Source organism: Lithobates pipiens, unplaced genomic scaffold (genome assembly GCF_037356315.1).
Source record: "Lithobates pipiens isolate NorthernLeopardFrog02 unplaced genomic scaffold, aLitPip1_a1.2 Scaffold_13, whole genome shotgun sequence".
NCBI classification, from domain to species: Eukaryota; Metazoa; Chordata; class Amphibia; order Anura; family Ranidae; genus Lithobates; species Lithobates pipiens.
In genome coordinates, this window is record NW_027507718.1 from 175694807 (window position 1) to 175714243 (window position 19437).

The following is a 19437-nucleotide window of genomic DNA, read 5'->3' on the forward strand; positions in this document are numbered from 1 at the left end:
CTCTCTTGACAAAAGCCAAGGTGGTCACCTCGGGCAATCGAGAGGAAAAATACAGCAGGTCGCCAAAGCCAACAACATAATGGAAAAAAGCCTACGGCACCTGGTATTCCCAGGCGGTCTCCCATCCAGGTACTAACCAGGCCCGACCCGGCTTAGCATCCGAGATCAGACGAGATCGAGTGCCTTCAGGGTGATGTGGCTGTAGGCGATCTTGCACCCTACTTACAACTCTCTTGACAAAAGCCAAGGTGGTCACCTCGGGCAATCGAGAGGAAAAATACAGCAGGTCGCCAAAGCCAACAACATAATGGAAAAAAGCCTACGGCACCTGGTATTCCCAGGCGGTCTCCCATCCAGGTACTAACCAGGCCCGACCCTGCTTAGCATCCGAGATCAGACGAGATCGAGCGCATTCAGGGTGATGTGGCCATAGGCGATCTTGTACCCTACTTACAACTCTCTTGACAAAAGCCAAGGTGGTCACCTCGGGCAATCGAGAGGAAAAATACAGCAGGTCGCCAAAGCCAACAACATAATGGAAAAAAGCCTACGGCACCTGGTTTTCCCAGGCGGTCTCCCATCCAGGTACTAATCAGGCACGACCCTGCTTAGCATCCGAGATCAGATGAGATCGAGCGCATTCAGGGTGAAGTGGCCGTAGGCGATCTTGCACCCTACTTACAACTCTCTTGACAAAAGCCGAGGTGGTCACCTCGGGGAATCGAGAGGAAAAATACAGCAGGTCGCCAAAGCCAACAACATAATGGAAAAAAGCCTACGGCACCTGGTATTCCCGGGCGGTCTCCCATCCAGGTACTAACCAGGCCCGACCCTGCTTAGCATCCGAGATCAGACGAGATCAAGCGCATTCAGGGTGATGTGGCCATAGGGGATCTTGCACCCTACTTACAACTCTCTTGACAAAAGCCAAGGTGGTCACCTCGGGCAATCGAGAGGATAAATACAGCAGGTCGCCAAAACCAACAACATAATGGAAAAAAGCCTACGGCACCTGGTATTCCCAGGCAGTCTCCCATCCAGGTGCTAACCAGACCTGACCCTGCTTAGCATCCGAGATCAGATGAGATCGAGCGCATTCAGGGTGATGTGGCCGTAGGCGATCTTGCACCCTACTTACAACTCTCTTGACAAAAGCCGAGGTGGTCACCTCGGGGAATCGAGAGGAAAAATACAGCAGGTCGCCAAAGCCAACAACACAATGGAAAAAAGCCTACGGCACCTGGTATTCCCAGGCGGTCTCCCATCCAGGTACTAACCAAGCCCGACCCTGCTTAGCATCCGAGATCAGATGAGATCAAGCGCATTCAGTGTGATGTGGCCGTAAGCGATCTTGCACCCTACTTACAACTCTCTTGACAAAAGCCAAGGTGGTCACCTCGGGCAATCGAGAGGAAAAATACAGCAGGTCGCCAAAGCCAACAACATAATGGAAAAAAGCCTATGGCACCTGGTATTCCCAGGCGGTCTCCCATCCTGTTACTAACAAGGCCCGACCCTGCTTAGCATCCGAGATCAGATGAGATCGAGCGCATTCAGGGTGATGTGGCCGTAGGCGATCTTGCACCCTACTTACAACTCTCTTGACAAAAGCCAAGGTGGTCACCTCGGGCAATCGAGAGGAAAAATACAGCAGGTCGCCAAATCCAACAACATAAATGAAAAAAGCCTACGGCACCTGGTATTCCCAGGCGGTCTCCCATCCAGGTACTAACCAGGCCTGACCCTACTTAGCATCCGAGATCAGACGAGATCGAGTGCCTTCAGGGTGATGTGGCCGTAGGCGATCTTGCACCCTACTTACAACTCTCTTGACAAAAGCCAAGGTGGTCACCTCGGGCAATCGAGAGGAAAAATACAGCAGGTCGCCAAAGCCAACAACATAATGGAAAAAAGCCTACGGCACCTGGTATTCCCGGGCGGTCTCCCATCCAGGTACTAACCAGGCCCGACCCTGCTTAGCATCCGAGATCAGACGAGATCAAGCGCATTCAGGGTGATGTGGCCATAGGGGATCTTGCACCCTACTTACAACTCTCTTGACAAAAGCCAAGGTGGTCACCTCGGGCAATCGAGAGGATAAATACAGCAGGTCGCCAAAACCAACAACATAATGGAAAAAAGCCTACGGCACCTGGTATTCCCAGGCAGTCTCCCATCCAGGTGCTAACCAGACCTGACCCTGCTTAGCATCCGAGATCAGATGAGATCGAGCGCATTCAGGGTGATGTGGCCGTAGGCGATCTTGCACCCTACTTACAACTCTCTTGACAAAAGCCGAGGTGGTCACCTCGGGGAATCGAGAGGAAAAATACAGCAGGTCGCCAAAGCCAACAACACAATGGAAAAAAGCCTACGGCACCTGGTATTCCCAGGCGGTCTCCCATCCAGGTACTAACCAAGCCCGACCCTGCTTAGCATCCGAGATCGGATGAGATCGAGCGCATTCAGTGTGATGTGGCCGTAAGCGATCTTGCACCCTACTTACAACTCTCTTGACAAAAGCCAAGGTGGTCACCTCGGGCAATCGAGAGGAAAAATACAGCAGGTCGCCAAAGCCAACAACATAATGGAAAAAAGCCTATGGCACCTGGTATTCCCAGGCGGTCTCCCATCCTGTTACTAACAAGGCCCGACCCTGCTTAGCATCCGAGATCAGATGAGATCGAGCGCATTCAGGGTGATGTGGCCGTAGGCGATCTTGCACCCTACTTACAACTCTCTTGACAAAAGCCAAGGTGGTCACCTCGGGCAATCGAGAGGAAAAATACAGCAGGTCGCCAAATCCAACAACATAAATGAAAAAAGCCTACGGCACCTGGTATTCCCAGGCGGTCTCCCATCCAGGTACTAACCAGGCCTGACCCTACTTAGCATCCGAGATCAGACGAGATCGAGTGCCTTCAGGGTGATGTGGCCGTAGGCGATCTTGCACCCTACTTACAACTCTCTTGACAAAAGCCAAGGTGGTCACCTCGGGCAATCGAGAGGAAAAATACAGCAGGTCGCCAAAGCCAACAACATAATGGAAAAAAGCCTACGGCACCTGGTATTCCCAGGCGGTCTCCCATCCAGGTACTAACCAGGCCCGACCCTGCTTAGCATCCGAGATCAGACGAGATCAAGCGCATTCAGGGTGATGTGGCCATAGGCGATCTTGCACCCTACTTACAACTCTCTTGACAAAAGCCAAGGTGGTCACCTCGGGCAATAGAGAGGAAAAATACAGCAGGTCGCCAAAGCCAACAACATAATGGAAAAAAGCCTACGGCACCTGGTATTCCCAAGCGGTCTCCCATCCAGGTACTAACCAGGCCCGACCCTGCTTAGCATCCGAGATCAGACGAAATCAAGCGCATTCAGGGTGATGTGGCCGTAGGCGATCTTGCACCCTACTTACAACTCTCTTGACAAAAGCCAAGGTGGTCACCTCGGGCAATCGAGAGGAAAAATACAGCAGGTCGCCAAAGCCAACAACATAATGGAAAAAAGCCTACGGCACCTGGTATTCCCAGGCGGTCTCCCATACAGTTACTAACCAGGCCCGACCCTGCTTTGCATCCAAGATCAGACGAGATCGAGCGCATTCAGGGTGATGTGGCCGTAGGTGAGCTTGCACCCTACTTACAACTCTCTTGACAAAAGCCAAGGTGGTCACCTCGGGCAATCGAGAGGGAAAATGCAGCAGGTCGCCAAAGCCAACAACATAATGGAAAAAAGCCTACGGCACCTGGTATTCCCAGGCGGTCTCCCATCCAGGTACTAACCAAGCCCGACCCTGCTTAGCATCCGAGATCAGATGAGATCGAGCGCATTCAGTGTGATGTGGCCGTAAGCAATCTTGCACCCTACTTACAACTCTCTTGACAAAAGCCAAGGTGGTCACCTCGGGCAATTGAGAGGAAAAATACAGCAGGTCACCAAAGCCAACAACATAATGGAAAAAAGCCTACGGCACCTGGTATTCCCAGGCGGTCTCCCATCCAGGTACTAACAAAGCCCGACCCTGCTTAGCATCCGAGATCAGATGAGATCGAACGCATTCAGGGTGATGTGGCCGTAGGCGATCTTGCACCCTACTTACAACTCTCTTGACAAAAGCCAAGGTGGTCACCTCGGGAAATCGAGAGGAAAAATACAGCAGGTCGCCAAAGCCAACAACATGATGGAAAAAAGCCTACGGCACCTGGGATTCCCATTCGGTCTCCCATCCAGGTACTAACCAGGCCCAACCCTGCTTAGCATCCGAGATCAGACGAGATCGAGCGCATTCAGGGTGATGTGGCCGTAGGCGATCTTGCACCCTACTTACAACTCTCTTGACAAAAGCCAAGGTGGTCACCTCGGGCAATCGAGAGGAAAAATACAGCAGGTCGCCAAAGCCAACAACATAATGGAAAAAAGCCTATGGCACTTGGTATTCCCAGGCGGTCTCCCATCCAGGTACTAAACAGGCCCGACCCTGCTTAGCATCTGAGATCAGACTAGATCAAGCGCATTCAGGGTGATGTGGCTGTAGGCGATCTTGCACCCTACTTACAACTCTCTTGATAAAAGCCAAGGTGGTCACCTCGGGCAATCGAGAGGAAAAATACAGCAGGTCGCCAAAGCCAACAACATAATGGAAAAAAGTCTACGGCACCTGGTATTCCAAGGCGGACTCCGATCCTGGTACTAACCAGGCCCGACCCGGCTTAGCATCCGAGATCAGACGAGATCGAGCGCATTCAGGGTGATGTGGCCGTAGGCGATCTTGCACCCTACTTACAACTCTCTTGACAAAAGCCAAGGTGGTCCCCTCGGGCAATCGAGAGGAAAAATACAGCAGGTCGCTAAAGCCAACAACATAATAAAAAAAAGCCTACGGCACCTGGTATTCCCAGGCGGTCTCCTAACCAGGCCCGACCCTGCTTAGCATCTGAGATCAGACGAGATCAAGCGCATTCAGGGTGATGTGGCTGTAGGCGATCTTGCACCCTACTTACAACTCTCTTCATAAAAGCCAAGGTGGTCACCTCGGGCAATCGAGAGGAAAAATACAGCAGGTCGCCAAAGCCAACAACATAATGGAAAAAAGTCTACGGCACCTGGTATTCCAAGGCGGACTCCGATCCTGGTACTAACCAGGCCCGACCCGGCTTAGCATCCGAGATCAGACGAGATCGAGCGCATTCAGGGTGATGTGGCCATAGGCGACCTTGCACCCTACTTACAACTCTCTTGACAAAAGCCAAGGTGGTCACCTCGGGCAATCGAGAGGAAAAATACAGCAGGTCGCCAAAGCCAACAACATAATGGAAAAAAGCCTACGGCACCTGGTATTCCCAGGCGGTCTCCCATCCAGGTACTAACCAGGCCGAACCCTGCTTAGCATCCGAGATCAGACGAGATCGAGCGCATTCAGGGTGATGTGGCCGTAGGCGATCTTGCCCCCTACTTACAACTCTCTTGACAAAAGCCAAGGTGGTCACCTCGGGCAATCGAGAGGAAAAATACAGCAGGTCGCCAAAGCCAACAACATAATGGAAAAAAGCCTACGGCACCTGGTATTCCCAGGCGGTCTCCCATCCAGTTACTAACCAGGCCAAACCCTGCTTAGCATCCGAGATCAGACGAGATCGAGCGCATTCAGGGTGATGTGGCCGTAGGCGATCTTGCAACCTACTTACAACTCTCTTGACAAAAGCCAAGGTGGTCACCTCGGGCAATCGAGAGGAAAAATACAGCAGGTCGCCAAAGCCAACAACATAATGGAAAAAAGCCTACGGCACCTGGTATTCCCAGGCGGTCTCCCATCCAGGTACTAACCAGGCCCGACCCTGCTTAGCATCCGAGATCAGACGAGATCGAGCGCATTCAGGGTGATGTGGCCGTAGGTGATCTTGCATCCTACTTACAACTCTCTTGACAAAAGCCAAGGTGGTCACCTCGGGCAATCGAGAGGAAAAATACAGCAGGTCGCAAAAGCCAACAACATAATGGAAAAAAGCCTACGGCACCTGGTATTCCCAGGCGGTCTCCCATCCAGGTACTAACCAGGCCCGACCCTGCTTAGCATCCGAGATCAGATGAGATCGAGCGCATTCAGGGTGATGTGGCCGTAGGCGATCTTGCACCCTACTTACAACTCTCTTGACAAAAGCCAAGGTGGTCACCTCGGGCAATCGAGAGGAAAAATACAGCAGGTCGCCAAAACCAACAACATAATGGAAAAAAGCCTACGGCACCTGGTAATCGCAGGTGGTCTCCCATCCAGGTACTAACCAGGGCCGACCCTGCTTAGCATCCGAGATCAGACGAGATCGAGCGCATTCAGGGTGATGTGGCCGTAGGCCGTCTTTCACCCTACTTACAACTCTCTTGACAAAAGCCAAGGTGGTCATCTCGGGCAATCGAGAGGAAAAATACAGCAGGTCGCCAAAGCCAACAACATAATGGAAAAAAGCCGACGGCACCTGGTATTCCCAGGCGGTCTCCCATCCAGGTACTAACCAGGCCCGACCCTGTTTAGCATCCGAGATCAGACAAGATCGAGCGCATTCAGGGTGATGTGGCCATAGACGATCTTGCACCCTACTTACAACTCTCTTGACAAAAGCCAAGGTGGTCACCTCGGGCAATCGAGAAGAAAAATACAGCAGGTCGCCAAAGCCAACAACATAATGGGAAAAAGCCTACGGCACCTGGTAGTCCCAGGCGGTCTCCCATCCAGGTACTAACCAGGCCCGACCCTGCTTAGCATCCGAGATCAGACGAGATCGAGCGCATTCAGGGTGATGTGGCCGTAGGCGATCTTGCACCCTACTTACAACTCTCTTGAAAAAAGCCAAGGTGGTCACCTCGGGCAATCGAGAGGAAAAATACAGCAGGTGGCCAAAGCCAACAACATAATGGAAAAAAGCCTACGGCACCTGGTATTCCCAGGCGGTCTCCCATCCAGGTACTAACCAGGCCCGACCCTGCTTAGCATCCGAGATCAGACGAGATCGAGCGCATTCAGGGTGATGTAGCCGTAGGCGATCTGGCACCCTACTTACAACTCTCTTGACAAAAGCCAAGGTGGTCACCTTGGGCAATCGAGAGGAAAAATACAGCAGGTCGCCAAAGCCAACAACATAATGGAAAAAAACCTACGGCACCTGGTATTCCCAGGCGGTCTCCCATCCAGGTACTAACCAGGCCCGACCCTGCTTAGCATCCGAGATCATATGAGATCGAGCGCATTCAGGGTGATGTGGCCGTAGGCGATCTTGCACCCTACTTACAACTCTCTTGACAAAAGCCAAGGTGGTCACCTCGGGCAATCGAGAGGAAAAATACAGCAGGTCGCCAAAACCAACAACATAATGGAAAAAAGCCTACGGCACCTGGTATTCGCAGGCGGTCTCCCATCCAGGTACTAACCAGGCCCAACCCTGCTTAGCATCCGAGATCAGACGAGATCGAGCGCATTCAGGGTGATGTGGCCGTAGGCAATCTTTCACCCTACTTACAACTCTCTTGACAAAAGCCAAGGTGGTCACCTCGGGCAATCGAGAGGAAAAATACAGCAGGTCGCCAAAGCCAACAACATAATGGAAAAAAGCCGACGGCACCTGGTATTCCCAGGCGGTCTCCCATCCAGGTACTAACCAGGCCCGACCCTGTTTAGCATCCGAGATCAGACAAGATCGAGCGCATTCAGGGTGATGTGGCCATAGACGATCTTGCACCCTACTTACAACTCTCTTGAAAAAAGCCAAGGTGGTCACCTCGGGCAATCGAGAGGAAAAATACAGCAGGTCGCCAAAGCCAACAACATAATGGAAAAAAGCCTACGGCACCTGGTATTCCCAGGCGGTCTCCCATCCAGGTACTAACCAGGCCCGACCCTGCTTAGCATCCGAGATCAGACGAGATCGAGCGCATTCAGGGTGATGTAGCCGTAGGCGATCTGGCACCCTACTTACAACTCTCTTGACAAAAGCCAAGGTGGTCACCTTGGGCAATTGAGAGGAAAAATACAGCAGGTCGCCAAAGCCAACAACATAATGGAAAAAAGCCTACGGCACCTGGTATTTCCAGGCGGTCTCCCATCCAGGTACTAACCAGGCACGACCCTGCTTAGCATCCGAGATCAGACGAGATTGAGCGCATTCAGGGTGATGTGGCCGTAGGCGATCTTGCACCCTACTTACAACTCTCTTGACAAAAGCCAAGGTGGTCACCTCGGGCAATCGAGAGGAAAAATACAGCAGGTCGTCAAAACCAACAACATAATGGAAAAAAGCCTACGGCACCTGGTATTCGCAGGCGGTCTCCCATCCAGGTACTAACCAGGCCCGACCCTGCTTAGCATCCGAGATCAGACGAGATCGAGCGCATTCAGGGTGATGTTGCCGTAGGCGATCTTGCACTTTACTTACAACTCTCTTGACAAAAGCCAAGGTGGTCACCTCGGGCAATCGAGAGGAAAAATACAGCAGGTCGCCAAAACCAACAACATAATGGAAAAAAGCCTACGGCACCTTGTATTTGCAGGCGGTCTCCCATCCAGGTACTAACCAGGCCCGACCCTGCTTAGCATCCGAGATCAGACGAGATCGAGCGCATTCAGGGTGATGTGGCCATAGGCGATCTTGCACCCTACTTACAACTCTCTTGACAAAAGCCAAGGTGGTCACCTCGGGCAATCGAGAGGAAAAATACAGCAGGTCGCCAAAGCCAACAACATAATGGAAAAAAACCTACGGCACCTGGTATTCCCAGGCGGTCTCCCATCCAGGTACTAACCAGGCCCGACCCTGCTTAGCATCCGAGATCAGATGAGATCGAGCGCATTCAGGGTGATGTGGCCGTAGGCGATCTTGCACCCTACTTACAACTCTCTTGACAAAAGCCAAGGTTGTCACCTCGGGCAATCGAGAGGAAAAATACAGCAGGTCGCCAAAGCCAACAACATAATGGAAAAAAGCCGACGGCACCTGGTATTCCCAGGCGGTCTCCCATCCAGGTACTAACCAGGCCCGACCCTGCTTAGCATCCGAGATCAGACAAGATCGAGCGCATTCAGGGTGATGTGGCCATAGACGATCTTGCACCCTACTTACAACTCTCTTGACAAAAGCCAAGGTGGTCACCTCGGGCAATCGAGAGGAAAAATACAGCAGGTCGCCAAAGCCAACAACATAATGGAAAAAAGCCTACGGCACCTGGTATTCCCAGGCGGTCTCCCATCCAGGTACTAACCAGGCCCGACCCTGCTTAGCATCCGAGATCAGACGAGATCGAGCGCATTCAGGGTGATGTAGCCGTAGGCGATCTGGCACCCTACTTACAACTCTCTTGACAAAAGCCAAGGTGGTCACCTTGGGCAATCGAGAGGAAAAAAACAGCAGGTCGCCAAAGCCAACAACATAATGGAAAAAAGCTTACGGCACCTGGTATTTCCAGGCGGTCTCCCATCCAGGTACTAACCAGGCCCGACCTTGCTTAGCATCCGAGATCAGACGAGATTGAGCGCATTCAGGGTGATGTGGCCGTAGGCGATCTTGCACCCTACTTATGACTCTCTTGACAAAAGCCAAGGTGGTCACCTCGGGCAATCGAGAGGAAAAATACAGCAGGTCGCCAAAGCCAACAACATAATGGAAAAAAGCCTACGGCACCTGGTATTCCCAGGCGGTCTCCCATCCAGGTACTAACCAGGCCCGACCCTGCTTAGCATCCGAGATCAGACGAGATCGAGCGCATTCAGGGTGATGTAGCCGTAGGCGATCTGGCACACTACTTACAACTCTCTTGACAAAAGCCAAGGTGGTCACCTTGGGCAATCGAGAGGAAAAATACAGCAGGTCGCCAAAGCCAACAACATAATGGAAAAAAACCTACGGCACCTGGTATTCCCAGGCGGTCTCCCATCCAGGTACTAACCAGGCCCGACCCTGCTTAGCATCCGAGATCATATGAGATCGAGCGCATTCAGGGTGATGTGGCCGTAGGCCATCTTGCACCCTACTTACAACTCTCTTGACAAAAGCCAAGGTGGTCACCTCGGGCAATCGAGAGGAAAAATACAGCAGGTCGCCAAAACCAACAACATAATGGAAAAAAGCCTACGGCACCTGGTATTCGCAGGCGGTCTCCTATCCAGGTACTAACCAGGCCCGACCCTGCTTAGCATCCGAGATCAGACGAGATCGAGCGCATTCAGGGTGATGTGGCCGTAGGCAATCTTTCACCCTACTTACAACTCTCTTGACAAAAGCCAAGGTGGTCACCTCGGGCAATCGAGAGGAAAAATACAGCAGGTCGCCAAAGCCAACAACATAATGGAAAAAAGCCGACGGCACCTGGTATTCCCAGGCGGTCTCCCATCCAGGTACTAACCAGGCCCGACCCTGTTTAGCATCCGAGATCAGACAAGATCGAGCGCATTCAGGGTGATGTGGCCATAGACGATCTTGCACCCTACTTACAACTCTCTTGAAAAAAGCCAAGGTGGTCACCTCGGGCAATCGAGAGGAAAAATACAGCAGGTCGCCAAAGCCAACAACATAATGGAAAAAAGCCTACGGCACCTGGTATTCCCAGGCGGTCTCCCATCCAGGTACTAACCAGGCCCGACCCTGCTTAGCATCCGAGATCAGACGAGATCGAGCGCATTCAGGGTGATGTAGCCGTAGGCGATCTGGCACCCTACTTACAACTCTCTTGACAAAAGCCAAGGTTGTCACCTCGGGCAATCGAGAGGAAAAATACAGCAGGTCGCCAAAGCCAACAACATAATGGAAAAAAGCCTACGGCACCTGGTATTCCCAGGCGGTCTCCCATCCAGGTACTAACCAGGCCGAACCCTGCTTAGCATCCGAGATCAGACGAGATCGAGCGCATTCAGGGTGATGTGGCCGTAGGCGATCTTGCCCCCTACTTACAACTCTCTTGACAAAAGCCAAGGTGGTCACCTCGGGCAATCGAGAGGAAAAATACAGCAGGTCGCCAAAGCCAACAACATAATGGAAAAAAGCCTACGGCACCTGGTATTCCCAGGCGGTCTCCCATCCAGTTACTAACCAGGCCAAACCCTGCTTAGCATCCGAGATCAGACGAGATCGAGCGCATTCAGGGTGATGTGGCCGTAGGCGATCTTGCAACCTACTTACAACTCTCTTGACAAAAGCCAAGGTGGTCACCTCGGGCAATCGAGAGGAAAAATACAGCAGGTCGCCAAAGCCAACAACATAATGGAAAAAAGCCTACGGCACCTGGTATTCCCAGGCGGTCTCCCATCCAGGTACTAACCAGGCCCGACCCTGCTTAGCATCCGAGATCAGACGAGATCGAGCGCATTCAGGGTGATGTGGCCGTAGGTGATCTTGCATCCTACTTACAACTCTCTTGACAAAAGCCAAGGTGGTCACCTCGGGCAATCGAGAGGAAAAATACAGCAGGTCGCAAAAGCCAACAACATAATGGAAAAAAGCCTACGGCACCTGGTATTCCCAGGCGGTCTCCCATCCAGGTACTAACCAGGCCCGACCCTGCTTAGCATCCGAGATCAGATGAGATCGAGCGCATTCAGGGTGATGTGGCCGTAGGCGATCTTGCACCCTACTTACAACTCTCTTGACAAAAGCCAAGGTGGTCACCTCGGGCAATCGAGAGGAAAAATACAGCAGGTCGCCAAAACCAACAACATAATGGAAAAAAGCCTACGGCACCTGGTAATCGCAGGTGGTCTCCCATCCAGGTACTAACCAGGGCCGACCCTGCTTAGCATCCGAGATCAGACGAGATCGAGCGCATTCAGGGTGATGTGGCCGTAGGCCGTCTTTCACCCTACTTACAACTCTCTTGACAAAAGCCAAGGTGGTCATCTCGGGCAATCGAGAGGAAAAATACAGCAGGTCGCCAAAGCCAACAACATAATGGAAAAAAGCCGACGGCACCTGGTATTCCCAGGCGGTCTCCCATCCAGGTACTAACCAGGCCCGACCCTGTTTAGCATCCGAGATCAGACAAGATCGAGCGCATTCAGGGTGATGTGGCCATAGACGATCTTGCACCCTACTTACAACTCTCTTGACAAAAGCCAAGGTGGTCACCTCGGGCAATCGAGAAGAAAAATACAGCAGGTCGCCAAAGCCAACAACATAATGGGAAAAAGCCTACGGCACCTGGTAGTCCCAGGCGGTCTCCCATCCAGGTACTAACCAGGCCCGACCCTGCTTAGCATCCGAGATCAGACGAGATCGAGCGCATTCAGGGTGATGTGGCCGTAGGCGATCTTGCACCCTACTTACAACTCTCTTGAAAAAAGCCAAGGTGGTCACCTCGGGCAATCGAGAGGAAAAATACAGCAGGTGGCCAAAGCCAACAACATAATGGAAAAAAGCCTACGGCACCTGGTATTCCCAGGCGGTCTCCCATCCAGGTACTAACCAGGCCCGACCCTGCTTAGCATCCGAGATCAGACGAGATCGAGCGCATTCAGGGTGATGTAGCCGTAGGCGATCTGGCACCCTACTTACAACTCTCTTGACAAAAGCCAAGGTGGTCACCTTGGGCAATCGAGAGGAAAAATACAGCAGGTCGCCAAAGCCAACAACATAATGGAAAAAAACCTACGGCACCTGGTATTCCCAGGCGGTCTCCCATCCAGGTACTAACCAGGCCCGACCCTGCTTAGCATCCGAGATCATATGAGATCGAGCGCATTCAGGGTGATGTGGCCGTAGGCGATCTTGCACCCTACTTACAACTCTCTTGACAAAAGCCAAGGTGGTCACCTCGGGCAATCGAGAGGAAAAATACAGCAGGTCGCCAAAACCAACAACATAATGGAAAAAAGCCTACGGCACCTGGTATTCGCAGGCGGTCTCCCATCCAGGTACTAACCAGGCCCAACCCTGCTTAGCATCCGAGATCAGACGAGATCGAGCGCATTCAGGGTGATGTGGCCGTAGGCAATCTTTCACCCTACTTACAACTCTCTTGACAAAAGCCAAGGTGGTCACCTCGGGCAATCGAGAGGAAAAATACAGCAGGTCGCCAAAGCCAACAACATAATGGAAAAAAGCCGACGGCACCTGGTATTCCCAGGCGGTCTCCCATCCAGGTACTAACCAGGCCCGACCCTGTTTAGCATCCGAGATCAGACAAGATCGAGCGCATTCAGGGTGATGTGGCCATAGACGATCTTGCACCCTACTTACAACTCTCTTGAAAAAAGCCAAGGTGGTCACCTCGGGCAATCGAGAGGAAAAATACAGCAGGTCGCCAAAGCCAACAACATAATGGAAAAAAGCCTACGGCACCTGGTATTCCCAGGCGGTCTCCCATCCAGGTACTAACCAGGCCCGACCCTGCTTAGCATCCGAGATCAGACGAGATCGAGCGCATTCAGGGTGATGTAGCCGTAGGCGATCTGGCACCCTACTTACAACTCTCTTGACAAAAGCCAAGGTGGTCACCTTGGGCAATTGAGAGGAAAAATACAGCAGGTCGCCAAAGCCAACAACATAATGGAAAAAAGCCTACGGCACCTGGTATTTCCAGGCGGTCTCCCATCCAGGTACTAACCAGGCACGACCCTGCTTAGCATCCGAGATCAGACGAGATTGAGCGCATTCAGGGTGATGTGGCCGTAGGCGATCTTGCACCCTACTTACAACTCTCTTGACAAAAGCCAAGGTGGTCACCTCGGGCAATCGAGAGGAAAAATACAGCAGGTCGTCAAAACCAACAACATAATGGAAAAAAGCCTACGGCACCTGGTATTCGCAGGCGGTCTCCCATCCAGGTACTAACCAGGCCCGACCCTGCTTAGCATCCGAGATCAGACGAGATCGAGCGCATTCAGGGTGATGTTGCCGTAGGCGATCTTGCACTTTACTTACAACTCTCTTGACAAAAGCCAAGGTGGTCACCTCGGGCAATCGAGAGGAAAAATACAGCAGGTCGCCAAAACCAACAACATAATGGAAAAAAGCCTACGGCACCTTGTATTTGCAGGCGGTCTCCCATCCAGGTACTAACCAGGCCCGACCCTGCTTAGCATCCGAGATCAGACGAGATCGAGCGCATTCAGGGTGATGTGGCCATAGGCGATCTTGCACCCTACTTACAACTCTCTTGACAAAAGCCAAGGTGGTCACCTCGGGCAATCGAGAGGAAAAATACAGCAGGTCGCCAAAGCCAACAACATAATGGAAAAAAACCTACGGCACCTGGTATTCCCAGGCGGTCTCCCATCCAGGTACTAACCAGGCCCGACCCTGCTTAGCATCCGAGATCAGATGAGATCGAGCGCATTCAGGGTGATGTGGCCGTAGGCGATCTTGCACCCTACTTACAACTCTCTTGACAAAAGCCAAGGTTGTCACCTCGGGCAATCGAGAGGAAAAATACAGCAGGTCGCCAAAGCCAACAACATAATGGAAAAAAGCCGACGGCACCTGGTATTCCCAGGCGGTCTCCCATCCAGGTACTAACCAGGCCCGACCCTGCTTAGCATCCGAGATCAGACAAGATCGAGCGCATTCAGGGTGATGTGGCCATAGACGATCTTGCACCCTACTTACAACTCTCTTGACAAAAGCCAAGGTGGTCACCTCGGGCAATCGAGAGGAAAAATACAGCAGGTCGCCAAAGCCAACAACATAATGGAAAAAAGCCTACGGCACCTGGTATTCCCAGGCGGTCTCCCATCCAGGTACTAACCAGGCCCGACCCTGCTTAGCATCCGAGATCAGACGAGATCGAGCGCATTCAGGGTGATGTAGCCGTAGGCGATCTGGCACCCTACTTACAACTCTCTTGACAAAAGCCAAGGTGGTCACCTTGGGCAATCGAGAGGAAAAAAACAGCAGGTCGCCAAAGCCAACAACATAATGGAAAAAAGCTTACGGCACCTGGTATTTCCAGGCGGTCTCCCATCCAGGTACTAACCAGGCCCGACCTTGCTTAGCATCCGAGATCAGACGAGATTGAGCGCATTCAGGGTGATGTGGCCGTAGGCGATCTTGCACCCTACTTATGACTCTCTTGACAAAAGCCAAGGTGGTCACCTCGGGCAATCGAGAGGAAAAATACAGCAGGTCGCCAAAGCCAACAACATAATGGAAAAAAGCCTACGGCACCTGGTATTCCCAGGCGGTCTCCCATCCAGGTACTAACCAGGCCCGACCCTGCTTAGCATCCGAGATCAGACAAGATCAAACGCATTCAGGGTGATGTGGCCGTAAGCGATCTGGGACCCTACTTACAACTCTCTTGACAAAAGCCAAGGTGGTCACCTCGGGCAATCGAGAGGAAAAATACAGCAGGTGGCCAAAGCCAACAACATAATGGAAAAAAGCCTACGGCACCTGGTATTCCCAGGCGGTCTCCCATCCAGGTACTAACCAGGCCCGACCCTGCTTAGCATCCGAGATCAGACGAGATCGAGCGCATTCAGGGTGATGTAGCCGTAGGCGATCTGGCACACTACTTACAACTCTCTTGACAAAAGCCAAGGTGGTCACCTTGGGCAATCGAGAGGAAAAATACAGCAGGTCGCCAAAGCCAACAACATAATGGAAAAAAACCTACGGCACCTGGTATTCCCAGGCGGTCTCCCATCCAGGTACTAACCAGGCCCGACCCTGCTTAGCATCCGAGATCATATGAGATCGAGCGCATTCAGGGTGATGTGGCCGTAGGCCATCTTGCACCCTACTTACAACTCTCTTGACAAAAGCCAAGGTGGTCACCTCGGGCAATCGAGAGGAAAAATACAGCAGGTCGCCAAAACCAACAACATAATGGAAAAAAGCCTACGGCACCTGGTATTCGCAGGCGGTCTCCTATCCAGGTACTAACCAGGCCCGACCCTGCTTAGCATCCGAGATCAGACGAGATCGAGCGCATTCAGGGTGATGTGGCCGTAGGCAATCTTTCACCCTACTTACAACTCTCTTGACAAAAGCCAAGGTGGTCACCTCGGGCAATCGAGAGGAAAAATACAGCAGGTCGCCAAAGCCAACAACATAATGGAAAAAAGCCGACGGCACCTGGTATTCCCAGGCGGTCTCCCATCCAGGTACTAACCAGGCCCGACCCTGTTTAGCATCCGAGATCAGACAAGATCGAGCGCATTCAGGGTGATGTGGCCATAGACGATCTTGCACCCTACTTACAACTCTCTTGAAAAAAGCCAAGGTGGTCACCTCGGGCAATCGAGAGGAAAAATACAGCAGGTCGCCAAAGCCAACAACATAATGGAAAAAAGCCTACGGCACCTGGTATTCCCAGGCGGTCTCCCATCCAGGTACTAACCAGGCCCGACCCTGCTTAGCATCCGAGATCAGACGAGATCGAGCGCATTCAGGGTGATGTAGCCGTAGGCGATCTGGCACCCTACTTACAACTCTCTTGACAAAAGCCAAGGTGGTCACCTTGGGCAATTGAGAGGAAAAATACAGCAGGTCGCCAAAGCCAACAACATAATGGAAAAAAGCCTACGGCACCTGGTATTTCCAGGCGGTCTCCCATCCAGGTACTAACCAGGCACGACCCTGCTTAGCATCCGAGATCAGACGAGATTGAGCGCATTCAGGGTGATGTGGCCGTAGGCGATCTTGCACCCTACTTACAACTCTCTTGACAAAAGCCAAGGTGGTCACCTCGGGCAATCGAGAGGAAAAATACAGCAGGTCGTCAAAACCAACAACATAATGGAAAAAAGCCTACGGCACCTGGTATTCGCAGGCGGTCTCCCATCCAGGTACTAACCAGGCCCGACCCTGCTTAGCATCCGAGATCAGACGAGATCGAGCGCATTCAGGGTGATGTTGCCGTAGGCGATCTTGCACTTTACTTACAACTCTCTTGACAAAAGCCAAGGTGGTCACCTCGGGCAATCGAGAGGAAAAATACAGCAGGTCGCCAAAGCCAACAACATAATGGAAAAAAGCCTACGGCACCTGGTATTCCCAGGCGGTCTCCCATCCAGGTACTAACCAGGCCCGACCCTGCTTAGCATCCGAGATCAGACGAGATCGAGCGCATTCAGGGTGATGTAGCCGTAGGCGATCTGGCACCCTACTTACAACTCTCTTGACAAAAGCCAAGGTGGTCACCTTGGGCAATTGAGAGGAAAAATACAGCAGGTCGCCAAAGCCAACAACATAATGGAAAAAAGCCTACGGCACCTGGTATTTCCAGGCGGTCTCCCATCCAGGTACTAACCAGGCACGACCCTGCTTAGCATCCGAGATCAGACGAGATTGAGCGCATTCAGGGTGATGTGGCCGTAGGCGATCTTGCACCCTACTTACAACTCTCTTGACAAAAGCCAAGGTGGTCACCTCGGGCAATCGAGAGGAAAAATACAGCAGGTCGTCAAAACCAACAACATAATGGAAAAAAGCCTACGGCACCTGGTATTCGCAGGCGGTCTCCCATCCAGGTACTAACCAGGCCCGACCCTGCTTAGCATCCGAGATCAGACGAGATCGAGCGCATTCAGGGTGATGTTGCCGTAGGCGATCTTGCACTTTACTTACAACTCTCTTGACAAAAGCCAAGGTGGTCACCTCGGGCAATCGAGAGGAAAAATACAGCAGGTCGCCAAAACCAACAACATAATGGAAAAAAGCCTACGGCACCTTGTATTTGCAGGCGGTCTCCCATCCAGGTACTAACCAGGCCCGACCCTGCTTAGCATCCGAGATCAGACGAGATCGAGCGCATTCAGGGTGATGTGGCCATAGGCGATCTTGCACCCTACTTACAACTCTCTTGACAAAAGCCAAGGTGGTCACCTCGGGCAATCGAGAGGAAAAATACAGCAGGTCGCCAAAGCCAACAACATAATGGAAAAAAACCTACGGCACCTGGTATTCCCAGGCAGTCTCCCATCCAGGTACTAACCAGGCCCGACCCTGCTTAGCATCCGAGATCAGATGAGATCGAGCGCATTCAGGGTGATGTGGCCGTAGGCGATCTTGCACCCTACTTACAACTCTCTTGACAAAAGCCAAGGTTGTCACCTCGGGCAATCGAGAGGAAAAATACAGCAGGTCGCCAAAGCCAACAACATAATGGAAAAAAGCCGACGGCACCTGGTATTCCCAGGCGGTCTCCCATCCAGGTACTAACCAGGCCCGACCCTGCTTAGCATCCGAGATCAGACAAGATCGAGCGCATTCAGGGTGATGTGGCCATAGACGATCTTGCACCCTACTTACAACTCTCTTGACAAAAGCCAAGGTGGTCACCTCGGGCAATCGAGAGGAAAAATACAGCAGGTCGCCAAAGCCAACAACATAATGGAAAAAAGCCTACGGCACCTGGTATTCCCAGGCGGTCTCCCATCCAGGTACTAACCAGGCCCGACCCTGCTTAGCATCCGAGATCAGACGAGATCGAGCGCATTCAGGGTGATGTAGCCGTAGGCGATCTGGCACCCTACTTACAACTCTCTTGACAAAAGCCAAGGTGGTCACCTTGGGCAATCGAGAGGAAAAAAACAGCAGGTCGCCAAAGCCAACAACATAATGGAAAAAAGCTTACGGCACCTGGTATTTCCAGGCGGTCTCCCATCCAGGTACTAACCAGGCCCGACCTTGCTTAGCATCCGAGATCAGACGAGATTGAGCGCATTCAGGGTGATGTGGCCGTAGGCGATCTTGCACCCTACTTATGACTCTCTTGACAAAAGCCAAGGTGGTCACCTCGGGCATTCGAGAGGAAAAATACAGCAGGTCGCCAAAGCCAACAACATAATGGAAAAAAGCCTACGGCACCTGGTATTCCCAGGCGGTCTCCCATCCAGGTACTAACCAGGCCCGACCCTGCTTAGCATCCGAGATCAGACAAGATCAAACGCATTCAGGGTGATGTGGCCGTAAGCGATCTGGGACCCTACTTACAACTCTCTTGACAAAAGCCAAGGTGGTCACCTTGGGCAAACAAGAGGAAAAATACAGCAGGTCGCCAAAGCCAACGACATAATGGAAAAAAGCCTACGGCACCTGGTATTCCCAGGCGGTCTCCCATCCAGGTACTAACCAGGCCCGACCCTGCTTAGCATCCGAGATCAGACGAGATCAAACGCATTCAGGGTGATGCGGCCGTAGGCGATCTTGCCCCCTACTTACAACTCTCTTGACAAAAGCCAAGGTGGTCACCTCGGGCAATCGAGAGGAAAAATACAGCAGGTCGCCAAAGCCAACAACATAATGGAAAAAAGCCTACGGCACCTGGTATTCCCAGGCGATCTGCCATCCAGGTACTGACCAGGCCCGACCCTGCTTAGCATCCGAGATCAGACGAAATGGAGCGCATTCAGGGTGATGTGGCCGTAGGCGACCTTGCAACCTACTTACAACTCTCTTGACAAAAGCCAAGGTGGTCACCTCGGGCAATCGAGAGGAAAAATACAGCAGGTCGCCAAAA

General features: G+C 52.3%; 51 non-coding genes and 33 pseudogenes across 51 annotated transcripts; all 84 read right to left on the bottom strand.

The window, feature by feature from the left end:
• Positions 1–88: 88 nt before the first annotated feature.
• LOC143977219 (5S ribosomal RNA) lies at positions 89–207 on the bottom strand. The gene has a single exon (XR_013273502.1). It is a non-coding gene; the product is annotated as a 5S ribosomal RNA (ribosomal RNA).
• Positions 208–316: 109 nt separating this feature from the next.
• Positions 317–435, bottom strand: LOC143978625 (5S ribosomal RNA). Its single transcript, XR_013273961.1, has one exon. It is a non-coding gene; the product is annotated as a 5S ribosomal RNA (ribosomal RNA).
• A 109-nt stretch (positions 436–544) lies between these two features.
• Positions 545–663, bottom strand: LOC143976448 (5S ribosomal RNA). The gene has a single exon (XR_013272756.1). It is a non-coding gene; the product is annotated as a 5S ribosomal RNA (ribosomal RNA).
• A 109-nt stretch (positions 664–772) lies between these two features.
• On the bottom strand, positions 773–891 carry LOC143977546 (5S ribosomal RNA). Its single transcript, XR_013273821.1, has one exon. It is a non-coding gene; the product is annotated as a 5S ribosomal RNA (ribosomal RNA).
• Positions 892–1000: 109 nt separating this feature from the next.
• On the bottom strand, positions 1001–1119 carry LOC143978702 (5S ribosomal RNA; annotated as a pseudogene).
• A 109-nt stretch (positions 1120–1228) lies between these two features.
• On the bottom strand, positions 1229–1347 carry LOC143977488 (5S ribosomal RNA). Its single transcript, XR_013273764.1, has one exon. It is a non-coding gene; the product is annotated as a 5S ribosomal RNA (ribosomal RNA).
• Positions 1348–1456: 109 nt separating this feature from the next.
• LOC143978190 (5S ribosomal RNA) lies at positions 1457–1575 on the bottom strand (annotated as a pseudogene).
• Positions 1576–1684: 109 nt separating this feature from the next.
• Positions 1685–1803, bottom strand: LOC143976988 (5S ribosomal RNA). Its single transcript, XR_013273276.1, has one exon. It is a non-coding gene; the product is annotated as a 5S ribosomal RNA (ribosomal RNA).
• A 109-nt stretch (positions 1804–1912) lies between these two features.
• Positions 1913–2031, bottom strand: LOC143977547 (5S ribosomal RNA). The gene has a single exon (XR_013273822.1). It is a non-coding gene; the product is annotated as a 5S ribosomal RNA (ribosomal RNA).
• A 109-nt stretch (positions 2032–2140) lies between these two features.
• On the bottom strand, positions 2141–2259 carry LOC143978703 (5S ribosomal RNA; annotated as a pseudogene).
• A 109-nt stretch (positions 2260–2368) lies between these two features.
• Positions 2369–2487, bottom strand: LOC143976797 (5S ribosomal RNA). The gene has a single exon (XR_013273091.1). It is a non-coding gene; the product is annotated as a 5S ribosomal RNA (ribosomal RNA).
• A 109-nt stretch (positions 2488–2596) lies between these two features.
• LOC143978191 (5S ribosomal RNA) lies at positions 2597–2715 on the bottom strand (annotated as a pseudogene).
• Positions 2716–2824: 109 nt separating this feature from the next.
• LOC143976990 (5S ribosomal RNA) lies at positions 2825–2943 on the bottom strand. The gene has a single exon (XR_013273278.1). It is a non-coding gene; the product is annotated as a 5S ribosomal RNA (ribosomal RNA).
• A 109-nt stretch (positions 2944–3052) lies between these two features.
• On the bottom strand, positions 3053–3171 carry LOC143976418 (5S ribosomal RNA). Its single transcript, XR_013272726.1, has one exon. It is a non-coding gene; the product is annotated as a 5S ribosomal RNA (ribosomal RNA).
• A 109-nt stretch (positions 3172–3280) lies between these two features.
• LOC143976853 (5S ribosomal RNA) lies at positions 3281–3399 on the bottom strand. The gene has a single exon (XR_013273146.1). It is a non-coding gene; the product is annotated as a 5S ribosomal RNA (ribosomal RNA).
• A 109-nt stretch (positions 3400–3508) lies between these two features.
• LOC143978815 (5S ribosomal RNA) lies at positions 3509–3627 on the bottom strand (annotated as a pseudogene).
• A 109-nt stretch (positions 3628–3736) lies between these two features.
• LOC143976960 (5S ribosomal RNA) lies at positions 3737–3855 on the bottom strand. The gene has a single exon (XR_013273249.1). It is a non-coding gene; the product is annotated as a 5S ribosomal RNA (ribosomal RNA).
• A 109-nt stretch (positions 3856–3964) lies between these two features.
• On the bottom strand, positions 3965–4083 carry LOC143977679 (5S ribosomal RNA; annotated as a pseudogene).
• Positions 4084–4192: 109 nt separating this feature from the next.
• On the bottom strand, positions 4193–4311 carry LOC143980042 (5S ribosomal RNA). The gene has a single exon (XR_013274188.1). It is a non-coding gene; the product is annotated as a 5S ribosomal RNA (ribosomal RNA).
• Positions 4312–4420: 109 nt separating this feature from the next.
• Positions 4421–4539, bottom strand: LOC143979292 (5S ribosomal RNA; annotated as a pseudogene).
• A 109-nt stretch (positions 4540–4648) lies between these two features.
• On the bottom strand, positions 4649–4767 carry LOC143979079 (5S ribosomal RNA; annotated as a pseudogene).
• A 326-nt stretch (positions 4768–5093) lies between these two features.
• LOC143979213 (5S ribosomal RNA) lies at positions 5094–5212 on the bottom strand (annotated as a pseudogene).
• A 109-nt stretch (positions 5213–5321) lies between these two features.
• Positions 5322–5440, bottom strand: LOC143976661 (5S ribosomal RNA). Its single transcript, XR_013272958.1, has one exon. It is a non-coding gene; the product is annotated as a 5S ribosomal RNA (ribosomal RNA).
• Positions 5441–5549: 109 nt separating this feature from the next.
• LOC143977535 (5S ribosomal RNA) lies at positions 5550–5668 on the bottom strand. Its single transcript, XR_013273811.1, has one exon. It is a non-coding gene; the product is annotated as a 5S ribosomal RNA (ribosomal RNA).
• A 109-nt stretch (positions 5669–5777) lies between these two features.
• LOC143979955 (5S ribosomal RNA) lies at positions 5778–5896 on the bottom strand. The gene has a single exon (XR_013274152.1). It is a non-coding gene; the product is annotated as a 5S ribosomal RNA (ribosomal RNA).
• A 109-nt stretch (positions 5897–6005) lies between these two features.
• On the bottom strand, positions 6006–6124 carry LOC143976295 (5S ribosomal RNA). Its single transcript, XR_013272610.1, has one exon. It is a non-coding gene; the product is annotated as a 5S ribosomal RNA (ribosomal RNA).
• A 109-nt stretch (positions 6125–6233) lies between these two features.
• LOC143978428 (5S ribosomal RNA) lies at positions 6234–6352 on the bottom strand (annotated as a pseudogene).
• A 109-nt stretch (positions 6353–6461) lies between these two features.
• LOC143978132 (5S ribosomal RNA) lies at positions 6462–6580 on the bottom strand (annotated as a pseudogene).
• A 109-nt stretch (positions 6581–6689) lies between these two features.
• On the bottom strand, positions 6690–6808 carry LOC143976754 (5S ribosomal RNA). The gene has a single exon (XR_013273049.1). It is a non-coding gene; the product is annotated as a 5S ribosomal RNA (ribosomal RNA).
• Positions 6809–6917: 109 nt separating this feature from the next.
• Positions 6918–7036, bottom strand: LOC143978868 (5S ribosomal RNA). Its single transcript, XR_013273985.1, has one exon. It is a non-coding gene; the product is annotated as a 5S ribosomal RNA (ribosomal RNA).
• Positions 7037–7145: 109 nt separating this feature from the next.
• Positions 7146–7264, bottom strand: LOC143980049 (5S ribosomal RNA). Its single transcript, XR_013274195.1, has one exon. It is a non-coding gene; the product is annotated as a 5S ribosomal RNA (ribosomal RNA).
• Positions 7265–7373: 109 nt separating this feature from the next.
• Positions 7374–7492, bottom strand: LOC143980054 (5S ribosomal RNA). The gene has a single exon (XR_013274199.1). It is a non-coding gene; the product is annotated as a 5S ribosomal RNA (ribosomal RNA).
• A 109-nt stretch (positions 7493–7601) lies between these two features.
• LOC143978133 (5S ribosomal RNA) lies at positions 7602–7720 on the bottom strand (annotated as a pseudogene).
• A 109-nt stretch (positions 7721–7829) lies between these two features.
• Positions 7830–7948, bottom strand: LOC143978879 (5S ribosomal RNA). Its single transcript, XR_013273986.1, has one exon. It is a non-coding gene; the product is annotated as a 5S ribosomal RNA (ribosomal RNA).
• A 109-nt stretch (positions 7949–8057) lies between these two features.
• LOC143977890 (5S ribosomal RNA) lies at positions 8058–8176 on the bottom strand (annotated as a pseudogene).
• A 109-nt stretch (positions 8177–8285) lies between these two features.
• On the bottom strand, positions 8286–8404 carry LOC143976856 (5S ribosomal RNA). Its single transcript, XR_013273149.1, has one exon. It is a non-coding gene; the product is annotated as a 5S ribosomal RNA (ribosomal RNA).
• Positions 8405–8513: 109 nt separating this feature from the next.
• Positions 8514–8632, bottom strand: LOC143978649 (5S ribosomal RNA; annotated as a pseudogene).
• A 109-nt stretch (positions 8633–8741) lies between these two features.
• LOC143977837 (5S ribosomal RNA) lies at positions 8742–8860 on the bottom strand. Its single transcript, XR_013273873.1, has one exon. It is a non-coding gene; the product is annotated as a 5S ribosomal RNA (ribosomal RNA).
• Positions 8861–8969: 109 nt separating this feature from the next.
• Positions 8970–9088, bottom strand: LOC143977785 (5S ribosomal RNA; annotated as a pseudogene).
• A 109-nt stretch (positions 9089–9197) lies between these two features.
• Positions 9198–9316, bottom strand: LOC143978891 (5S ribosomal RNA). The gene has a single exon (XR_013273987.1). It is a non-coding gene; the product is annotated as a 5S ribosomal RNA (ribosomal RNA).
• A 109-nt stretch (positions 9317–9425) lies between these two features.
• On the bottom strand, positions 9426–9544 carry LOC143978793 (5S ribosomal RNA; annotated as a pseudogene).
• Positions 9545–9653: 109 nt separating this feature from the next.
• On the bottom strand, positions 9654–9772 carry LOC143978902 (5S ribosomal RNA). Its single transcript, XR_013273988.1, has one exon. It is a non-coding gene; the product is annotated as a 5S ribosomal RNA (ribosomal RNA).
• Positions 9773–9881: 109 nt separating this feature from the next.
• On the bottom strand, positions 9882–10000 carry LOC143980050 (5S ribosomal RNA). Its single transcript, XR_013274196.1, has one exon. It is a non-coding gene; the product is annotated as a 5S ribosomal RNA (ribosomal RNA).
• A 109-nt stretch (positions 10001–10109) lies between these two features.
• Positions 10110–10228, bottom strand: LOC143977212 (5S ribosomal RNA). The gene has a single exon (XR_013273495.1). It is a non-coding gene; the product is annotated as a 5S ribosomal RNA (ribosomal RNA).
• Positions 10229–10337: 109 nt separating this feature from the next.
• LOC143978134 (5S ribosomal RNA) lies at positions 10338–10456 on the bottom strand (annotated as a pseudogene).
• A 109-nt stretch (positions 10457–10565) lies between these two features.
• On the bottom strand, positions 10566–10684 carry LOC143978913 (5S ribosomal RNA). The gene has a single exon (XR_013273989.1). It is a non-coding gene; the product is annotated as a 5S ribosomal RNA (ribosomal RNA).
• A 109-nt stretch (positions 10685–10793) lies between these two features.
• LOC143976662 (5S ribosomal RNA) lies at positions 10794–10912 on the bottom strand. The gene has a single exon (XR_013272959.1). It is a non-coding gene; the product is annotated as a 5S ribosomal RNA (ribosomal RNA).
• Positions 10913–11021: 109 nt separating this feature from the next.
• LOC143977536 (5S ribosomal RNA) lies at positions 11022–11140 on the bottom strand. Its single transcript, XR_013273812.1, has one exon. It is a non-coding gene; the product is annotated as a 5S ribosomal RNA (ribosomal RNA).
• Positions 11141–11249: 109 nt separating this feature from the next.
• Positions 11250–11368, bottom strand: LOC143979967 (5S ribosomal RNA). Its single transcript, XR_013274153.1, has one exon. It is a non-coding gene; the product is annotated as a 5S ribosomal RNA (ribosomal RNA).
• Positions 11369–11477: 109 nt separating this feature from the next.
• LOC143976307 (5S ribosomal RNA) lies at positions 11478–11596 on the bottom strand. Its single transcript, XR_013272621.1, has one exon. It is a non-coding gene; the product is annotated as a 5S ribosomal RNA (ribosomal RNA).
• Positions 11597–11705: 109 nt separating this feature from the next.
• On the bottom strand, positions 11706–11824 carry LOC143978430 (5S ribosomal RNA; annotated as a pseudogene).
• Positions 11825–11933: 109 nt separating this feature from the next.
• LOC143978135 (5S ribosomal RNA) lies at positions 11934–12052 on the bottom strand (annotated as a pseudogene).
• Positions 12053–12161: 109 nt separating this feature from the next.
• LOC143976755 (5S ribosomal RNA) lies at positions 12162–12280 on the bottom strand. The gene has a single exon (XR_013273050.1). It is a non-coding gene; the product is annotated as a 5S ribosomal RNA (ribosomal RNA).
• A 109-nt stretch (positions 12281–12389) lies between these two features.
• LOC143978925 (5S ribosomal RNA) lies at positions 12390–12508 on the bottom strand. The gene has a single exon (XR_013273990.1). It is a non-coding gene; the product is annotated as a 5S ribosomal RNA (ribosomal RNA).
• Positions 12509–12617: 109 nt separating this feature from the next.
• LOC143980051 (5S ribosomal RNA) lies at positions 12618–12736 on the bottom strand. Its single transcript, XR_013274197.1, has one exon. It is a non-coding gene; the product is annotated as a 5S ribosomal RNA (ribosomal RNA).
• A 109-nt stretch (positions 12737–12845) lies between these two features.
• On the bottom strand, positions 12846–12964 carry LOC143980055 (5S ribosomal RNA). The gene has a single exon (XR_013274200.1). It is a non-coding gene; the product is annotated as a 5S ribosomal RNA (ribosomal RNA).
• A 109-nt stretch (positions 12965–13073) lies between these two features.
• LOC143978136 (5S ribosomal RNA) lies at positions 13074–13192 on the bottom strand (annotated as a pseudogene).
• Positions 13193–13301: 109 nt separating this feature from the next.
• Positions 13302–13420, bottom strand: LOC143978937 (5S ribosomal RNA). Its single transcript, XR_013273991.1, has one exon. It is a non-coding gene; the product is annotated as a 5S ribosomal RNA (ribosomal RNA).
• Positions 13421–13529: 109 nt separating this feature from the next.
• Positions 13530–13648, bottom strand: LOC143977891 (5S ribosomal RNA; annotated as a pseudogene).
• A 109-nt stretch (positions 13649–13757) lies between these two features.
• LOC143976857 (5S ribosomal RNA) lies at positions 13758–13876 on the bottom strand. Its single transcript, XR_013273150.1, has one exon. It is a non-coding gene; the product is annotated as a 5S ribosomal RNA (ribosomal RNA).
• A 109-nt stretch (positions 13877–13985) lies between these two features.
• On the bottom strand, positions 13986–14104 carry LOC143978650 (5S ribosomal RNA; annotated as a pseudogene).
• A 109-nt stretch (positions 14105–14213) lies between these two features.
• LOC143977849 (5S ribosomal RNA) lies at positions 14214–14332 on the bottom strand. The gene has a single exon (XR_013273874.1). It is a non-coding gene; the product is annotated as a 5S ribosomal RNA (ribosomal RNA).
• A 109-nt stretch (positions 14333–14441) lies between these two features.
• LOC143977786 (5S ribosomal RNA) lies at positions 14442–14560 on the bottom strand (annotated as a pseudogene).
• A 109-nt stretch (positions 14561–14669) lies between these two features.
• LOC143978948 (5S ribosomal RNA) lies at positions 14670–14788 on the bottom strand. Its single transcript, XR_013273992.1, has one exon. It is a non-coding gene; the product is annotated as a 5S ribosomal RNA (ribosomal RNA).
• Positions 14789–14897: 109 nt separating this feature from the next.
• LOC143978794 (5S ribosomal RNA) lies at positions 14898–15016 on the bottom strand (annotated as a pseudogene).
• A 109-nt stretch (positions 15017–15125) lies between these two features.
• LOC143978047 (5S ribosomal RNA) lies at positions 15126–15244 on the bottom strand (annotated as a pseudogene).
• Positions 15245–15353: 109 nt separating this feature from the next.
• Positions 15354–15472, bottom strand: LOC143978960 (5S ribosomal RNA). Its single transcript, XR_013273993.1, has one exon. It is a non-coding gene; the product is annotated as a 5S ribosomal RNA (ribosomal RNA).
• A 109-nt stretch (positions 15473–15581) lies between these two features.
• Positions 15582–15700, bottom strand: LOC143980052 (5S ribosomal RNA). Its single transcript, XR_013274198.1, has one exon. It is a non-coding gene; the product is annotated as a 5S ribosomal RNA (ribosomal RNA).
• Positions 15701–15809: 109 nt separating this feature from the next.
• On the bottom strand, positions 15810–15928 carry LOC143977213 (5S ribosomal RNA). The gene has a single exon (XR_013273496.1). It is a non-coding gene; the product is annotated as a 5S ribosomal RNA (ribosomal RNA).
• Positions 15929–16037: 109 nt separating this feature from the next.
• Positions 16038–16156, bottom strand: LOC143978139 (5S ribosomal RNA; annotated as a pseudogene).
• Positions 16157–16265: 109 nt separating this feature from the next.
• LOC143978972 (5S ribosomal RNA) lies at positions 16266–16384 on the bottom strand. The gene has a single exon (XR_013273994.1). It is a non-coding gene; the product is annotated as a 5S ribosomal RNA (ribosomal RNA).
• A 109-nt stretch (positions 16385–16493) lies between these two features.
• LOC143977892 (5S ribosomal RNA) lies at positions 16494–16612 on the bottom strand (annotated as a pseudogene).
• Positions 16613–16721: 109 nt separating this feature from the next.
• Positions 16722–16840, bottom strand: LOC143976858 (5S ribosomal RNA). The gene has a single exon (XR_013273151.1). It is a non-coding gene; the product is annotated as a 5S ribosomal RNA (ribosomal RNA).
• A 109-nt stretch (positions 16841–16949) lies between these two features.
• LOC143978984 (5S ribosomal RNA) lies at positions 16950–17068 on the bottom strand. Its single transcript, XR_013273996.1, has one exon. It is a non-coding gene; the product is annotated as a 5S ribosomal RNA (ribosomal RNA).
• Positions 17069–17177: 109 nt separating this feature from the next.
• LOC143977893 (5S ribosomal RNA) lies at positions 17178–17296 on the bottom strand (annotated as a pseudogene).
• A 109-nt stretch (positions 17297–17405) lies between these two features.
• Positions 17406–17524, bottom strand: LOC143976859 (5S ribosomal RNA). The gene has a single exon (XR_013273152.1). It is a non-coding gene; the product is annotated as a 5S ribosomal RNA (ribosomal RNA).
• A 109-nt stretch (positions 17525–17633) lies between these two features.
• Positions 17634–17752, bottom strand: LOC143978651 (5S ribosomal RNA; annotated as a pseudogene).
• Positions 17753–17861: 109 nt separating this feature from the next.
• LOC143976372 (5S ribosomal RNA) lies at positions 17862–17980 on the bottom strand. Its single transcript, XR_013272682.1, has one exon. It is a non-coding gene; the product is annotated as a 5S ribosomal RNA (ribosomal RNA).
• Positions 17981–18089: 109 nt separating this feature from the next.
• On the bottom strand, positions 18090–18208 carry LOC143977787 (5S ribosomal RNA; annotated as a pseudogene).
• Positions 18209–18317: 109 nt separating this feature from the next.
• On the bottom strand, positions 18318–18436 carry LOC143978996 (5S ribosomal RNA). The gene has a single exon (XR_013273997.1). It is a non-coding gene; the product is annotated as a 5S ribosomal RNA (ribosomal RNA).
• A 109-nt stretch (positions 18437–18545) lies between these two features.
• On the bottom strand, positions 18546–18664 carry LOC143978795 (5S ribosomal RNA; annotated as a pseudogene).
• A 109-nt stretch (positions 18665–18773) lies between these two features.
• Positions 18774–18892, bottom strand: LOC143978048 (5S ribosomal RNA; annotated as a pseudogene).
• Positions 18893–19001: 109 nt separating this feature from the next.
• Positions 19002–19120, bottom strand: LOC143977425 (5S ribosomal RNA). Its single transcript, XR_013273704.1, has one exon. It is a non-coding gene; the product is annotated as a 5S ribosomal RNA (ribosomal RNA).
• Positions 19121–19229: 109 nt separating this feature from the next.
• Positions 19230–19348, bottom strand: LOC143979118 (5S ribosomal RNA; annotated as a pseudogene).
• Positions 19349–19437: the final 89 nt, after the last annotated feature.